The sequence below is a fragment of the Gorilla gorilla genome, chromosome 4 (assembly GCF_029281585.2).
Source record: "Gorilla gorilla gorilla isolate KB3781 chromosome 4, NHGRI_mGorGor1-v2.1_pri, whole genome shotgun sequence".
Lineage (NCBI taxonomy): Eukaryota > Metazoa > Chordata > Mammalia > Primates > Hominidae > Gorilla > Gorilla gorilla.
The window spans coordinates 184,988,737-184,994,946 of record NC_073228.2 but is presented as its reverse complement, the minus strand read 5'-3'; the positions used below and the strand labels follow the sequence as shown (position 1 = coordinate 184,994,946).

At 43.9% G+C, this 6,210-nt stretch overlaps 1 pseudogene; it reads right to left on the bottom strand.

Annotated features, from left to right (window-relative positions):
• Window positions 1–3,114: 3,114 nt before the first annotated feature.
• On the bottom strand, window positions 3,115–3,629 carry LOC101132547 (large ribosomal subunit protein eL13-like; annotated as a pseudogene).
• Window positions 3,630–6,210: the final 2,581 nt, after the last annotated feature.

Below are 6,210 nucleotides of genomic sequence, written 5' to 3'. Positions count from 1 at the left end.
TCTTTCTTCCTTCCTTCCTTCCCTTATTTCCTTTCTTTCCTTTCTTTCTTTCTGAGACAGAGTCTTGCTCTGTTGCCCAAGCTGGAGTGCAGTGGCACAATCTTGGCTATGCAACCTCTGCCTCCCGGGTTCAAACAATTCTCATTCCTTGGCCTCTCAAGAAGCTGGGATTAGGGCATATGCCCTGAAACCGGCTAATTTTTGTATTTTTAGTAGAGATGAGATTTCGCCATGTTGGTCAGGCTGGTCTTGAACTTCTGGCCTCAAGTGATCCACTCACCTTGGCCTTCCAAAGTGCTGGAATTACAGGCGTGAGCCACCATGCCCAGCCTGTATTTTCTATTTCTTAATGATTCATACTTGGTATATGTTGCTAGGAATTTATCCATTTCTTCTAGATTATCTGATTGGTTGCTGTTCATAGTAGCTTTTTATGATCTTTTTTTTACTTCTGTGGTATCAATTGTAATGTTTCCTCTTTCATTTCTGGTTTTATTTGAGTCTTCTGTCTTTTTTTATAGCTTAGGGAAAGGTTTGTGAATTTTGCTTATCTTTTCAAAAAATCCAGTTCTCAATTGTGTATTGATTTTTTCTGCTGTTTTCTAGTCTCAATTTCACTTATTTCTGCACTGATCTTTATTGTTTCTTTTATTCTGCTCACTTGGGGTTTTAGTTTGTTCTTTCCCTAGTTGCTTGAGATGTAAAGTTAGGTTGCTTCTTGTGATTTTTCCATTTTCATATTGTGTTATATTTTCATTTTTATTTGTCCCAAGATATTTTTTGTTTGTGATTTCTTCTTTGGCTCATTGTTATTCAGAAGCAGGTTTTTTAATTTCCACATATTTGTGCATTTTGCAAGATTTCTCCTGTTGTTATTTTCTAGTTTCATACCATTGTGATTAGAACAGACACTTGATATAATTTCAGTCTTCTTAACTTATGTTGTGCTGGAACATAGAATCTATCCTGCACAATGTTCCATGTGCTCCAGAAAAGCATGTGTATTCTGTTGCTGTTGGATGAAATGTTCTGTATACGTCTATGAGGTCAACTTGGTTTGAAGGCCAATGTTTCCTTTTTGATTTTCTGTCTGGATGTTCTATTCCTTGTTGAAAGTGAAATATTGGCCAGGCTCATGCTGGCGGTTCACACCTGTAATCCCAATACTTTGGGAAGTCTAGGAAGGAGGATTGCTTGAGGCCAGGAGTTCAAGTTGACCAGCCTGCACAACATACTAGACCCTGTCTCTACCAAAAAAAAAAAAAAAAGTTGCGAGGCATGGTGGTGGCACACACCTGTAGTCCTAGCTACTTAGGAGGCTGGAGGCAGGAGGATTGCTTGAGCTCAGGAGTTCAAGGTTACAGTGAGCTATGATTGTGTGACTTCACTCCAGCCCAGGCAACAGAGCGAAACGCTGTTTCTAAACAAAAAGTAAAAAAAAAAAAGTATTAAAGTCATCTCCTACAATTGCATTTTAGTTTATCTCTCCCTTTAAATTATTTTAAATTTGCTTTATATATTTAGGTGCTCTAATTTTGGGCGCATATATATTTATAATTGTTATATCCTCTTAATATTGAAATATTATTACATAATGACTTTCTTAATCTCTTTTTACAGTTTTTGACCTAAAGACTATTTTGTCTGATACAAGTATAGCTAACCCTGCTATCTTTGTGTATCCATGCACATGGAATATCTTTTTGCAAGGTGTATTTTTGTCTATTACTTTACTGCCCTATCAATTCTTTATTTCTAAAGTGAGTTGTTTGTCAATCTCTTCTTTTTAACTGAAGTGTTTATTCTGTTTGTAGTCATTATAGCTATCTCTCTGGTAAGATTTAAATCTTAACATTTGCTTTTTGTTTTCTACGTATCTGTACCCTTTTCAAAAAACACAGTTCCTCTTATTTGCATCCTATTGGACTAATCAAAATTGTTTGGTATTTTATTTTATCACCTCTATTGATTTTTTCAGTATAAATCTTCGTCTTTTGGCATTTTATTTTATTGTTTTTTTCTTAACTTTAGAATTCACACTATGCAGTCTCCATATACTTCAGTCTACCTGGATTTGTTGTAACAATTTACAGATGACATAGAAAATTGAAAATGTTACATATCTTTTCGTGGAAAGGTCCCACTTTCAGGCCAGGGAGGGCCTTGAAGTCTGGGCTGCCAGTCCTGCGGACCTGAGTGGGGACTTGTGGTGCCTCTTCTGGACCCGCCCATGGCCACCCATGGACCAATCGGCATGCACTTCCTCCCCCCTAAGGTCTATAAAAGTCCCGAGACCAGCCAGAGCAGGCCAGAGAACAACCAGAGAACAAAGAAGGAAGAGAGACTACTGTACAGACGACCAGCTGGAGAGAGACTAGTATTCTCTCCACTGAGAGCTTCGGAGACCTGCTGGCAGAGAGGAGGTGTTTTCTCTGCTGTCAGAGATTCAGAGACCTGCAGAGTCATCCAAATGACTTGCCTGTGGAGAGGAGCTACCCTCTCCAGGGCCTCCTTTCTGCCTAGGACTGAACACTCCGTGGGCAACCAGCCTACAGTGAGGAGCTACCCACTCCTCTGAGCTGTTCAAGCACTAAATAAAACTCTTCTTCACCCCTCACTTGTCTGCATATGATACAGGAAAAGAACAAGAACTTGGGCAAAGTGCCACAGCCACAGAGGTTTCCAGGAGCTACACCAGCAAAATCAGCACCCCAGAGATCCCATAACACTTCCACCAATGAGCTTCCCATCCTCAGGCACGCTCAAGCAGCAGAAGCCTCCCAACCAGGTTCAGCACTGGTGTATTCTGTACACTGGACAGAGATACACACAAAAGTGCTGCATTCACCCTTTTCGTAGTTTTGAGGGTTAGCTGCATGGAAAATGTGAACGGTAGGGGGAAGGACATCCACCATGTGCTATTTGTATACACTTGCATGAGGCCGCTTGCAGTAGGGAAATGTGGGTTTTTACTCTGCATGCTCCAGCCTTCTGGGCAGCCTCTCCTGGGGCCTTCATGGTTCACAAAATGTATACCTGAATGTCTCAGGTCTGAGTTTAAGGTTGGGTATTGGACTCCCCCTCCCTTTTTTTTTTTAAATCCCCGGAGGGTATTTATTTTCTCTTTTCGACATCCTGTTCTGCAGCTTGCATCAGCTCTCCATATGCCAAACAGCCAGGTGTTGGCACAGGCCATGTGGAGACTAGCAAAGGCTTTGAAGTTCTCCTCCTCAGTGACGATTTAGGCTTTCTCCTTCCTGTAGACATTCCTGATGGGCATAACGGGTCCTGTCAACCTGGTGGCCAATTTCAGTTCTTCTGCTGAACTGTCTCTCTTCTTGGGGGCCAAGGGCTTCCTGGGGAGAGGATGAGTTTGGTCCCATGCACCTTTAGCTGCCGTGCATTGGCCTGCGGGACTCAGTGGACTTGTCCGGTCATCTTGGCTCCACAGAGATGCCAATGGTTTGGCCCAGCTTCTTGTGAATGCCAGCTACCCTTAGCTCCTCCAAGCTGCAGACCCTGCCTACTTTGGTGTGATGCCTTACCACGAGACCCCTTACTATGGGCTGGATGGGCCCAGGAACGGGGGTCGGGGTGATGGGATCTTTGGCTGGCTGGTTGAAGCACATGGTTGTGTGCCGCTGTCAGCCCTTGTGAGAGAGGGGTTTGAACTTAATGCCATTCCAGCTGGGGACCCTGGCTGCCTACAGCCCTCCTGCACTGGAAAACAGCCTGCCCATCATTTAAAGCGGGCTGATGGTGTCCACTGATTATTTAAACACAGTTTAGTGTTGTTTTTTATATTAGCTGTATGTTTGCTTTTCTTATTTATCACATAAATACAGTCTTAAAGGAATAATAGCTACAGATGGAGAGGAAACATATTTTTAATGTTATCACAAAAACATTCATGAGTAAGAACCCTAAATATTTTCACACTAATGCAAATGACTCTAGAAAATAAAATTTCCGTTTTCTGAATATCATGTGTTAATAAGGGGAATAGCTTTCTCCCAACAGGTGACCGAGAATATTTTCATAAGCTTAAAATGCACTTATCTGGCTTGATGGAGAAACAAATTACAATCTCCCTCTAGAATTGCACAAACAATGGTGTCTGGAGCTGGCATCTCATGAGAGCTGATCATGGGTGTCTCTTCCTGCTATGGTCTGAATGTGTCTGTCTCCACCATGCCCAACTCACATGTTGAAATCGTAACACCCCATGCAATGTAGTAGGAGGTGGGACTTTTGGGAGGTGCTTAGGTCATGAGGGTGGAGCCCTTATGATGGGATTAATGCACTTGTAAAAACAGACCTGTTAGAGGCTGGGTGGCTCACGCCTTTAATGCCAGTCCTTTGGGAGGCCGAGGAGGACAGATCATGAGGTCAAGAGATCGAGACCACCCTGGCCAACATGGTGAAACCCTGTCTCTACTAAAAATACAAAAATTAGCTGGGTGTGGTGGTGCATGCCTGCAGTCCCAGCTACTCTGGAAGCTGAGGCAGGAGAATCGCTTGAACCCAGGAGGTGGAGGTTGCTGTGAGCTGAGATCGCGCCACTGCACTCCAGCCTGGCGACAGAGTGAGACTGTCTCAAAAACAAAAAACAAAAACCAGAAACAGACCCTTGTAGGGGCTGGGTGAGGTAGCTTATGCCTGTAATCGCAGCAGTTTGGGAGGCTGAGGTAGGTGGGTCACTTGAGGCCAGGAGTTCCAGACCAGCCAGGGCAACATAGCAAGACCCTGTCTCAATTTAAAAGACAAAAATATAAACGGACCCTGGAGAACTCTCTTGATGTCTGCCATGTGAGGATACAAAGCAAAGTCAGCAGTTTGCAACCCAGAAGAGAACCCTTGCCAACCCTGACCGTGCTGGTACCCTGATCCTGGACTTGCAGCCTCCAAAACTGTGAGAAATAAATCTCTGTTGTTTACAAGCCACTCCGTGTATGGTATTTTGTTACAGCAGCGAGAGCTGACTAAGGCACTTCCCCCGTGTGTGGCATCTTGTTACAGCAGCGAGAGCTGACTAAGGCACTTCCCCCGTGTGTGGCATCTTGTTACAGCAGCGAGAGCTGACTAAGGCACTTCCTCCATGTGTGGTATTTTGTTAACAGCAGCGAGAGCTGACTAAGGCACTTCCTCCATGTGTGGTATTTTGTTAACAGCAGCGAGAGCTAAGGCACTTCCCAGTCTGCCCTCAGTGGTGTCACATCTTTAGCTTGAAATCAACCATGGTGGGAGGACTTGCACCAGGGAAATTGGCTCAATATTTTTTTTTCAGAAAGCCAGGTTTTTTTTGTGTTTTTTTTTTGAGATGGAGTCTCACTCTGTTGCCCAGGCTGGAGTGCAGTGGCGCGATCTCGGCTCACTGCAAGCTCCGCCTCCCAGGTTCACGCCATTCTCCTGCCTCAGCCTCCCTAGTAGCTGGGACTACAGGCGCCCGCCACCGCACCCGGCTAATTTTTTATGTTTTTTGTAGAGACGGGGTTTCACCGTGTTAGCCAGGATGGTCTTGATCTCCTGACCTTGTGATCCACCGCCTCGGCCTCCCAAAGTGCTGGGATTGCAGGCGTGAGCCACTGCGCCCAGCCTAGAAAGCCAGTTATTAAACATTTATCAGACACCACTGCATTTCTTTGTCATTCTCTCTCTTTTGTTTATATTACTATATGTCTTAATGAACCATTTGAAAATAAGGTATAAACATCATAATCCTTTACCCCTTAATATGTAAGTGTGCATTTTCTTAAAAGCATTCTTCTACATCAAAATGAGGAAATTAACATTTATCCAATATTATTATCTAATCCACACACCTCTTTCACCTCTTTCAAAATGCCCTTTTTTACCCCAATAATCTCCCCCCCCCCCCCCCCCCCCGGGCTCGAGCAATCATTCCACCTTAGCCTCCGAAAGTGCTGGGATTACAGGCCTGAGCCAACTTGTCTGGCCCAGTGATGTTTTTTATAGATCCAGGATCCCATCCAGGGTCACCTGTTGCATTTAGTTGTCCTGTTTCCTTTAGTCTGAAGCAGTTCCTTAGTGCTGTCCTGTCTTTCATGACCTTGACATTGTTGAAGAGTACCAGTCTGTTTCTGTGATGTTTCCTCCTGATTTATGCATTTTTGGGTGCAGGAATACCTCAAAAGTGATGCCGTTTGTATTCTCCATTGTATCAGGAAGAATGTGATGTAAACTGTTTTC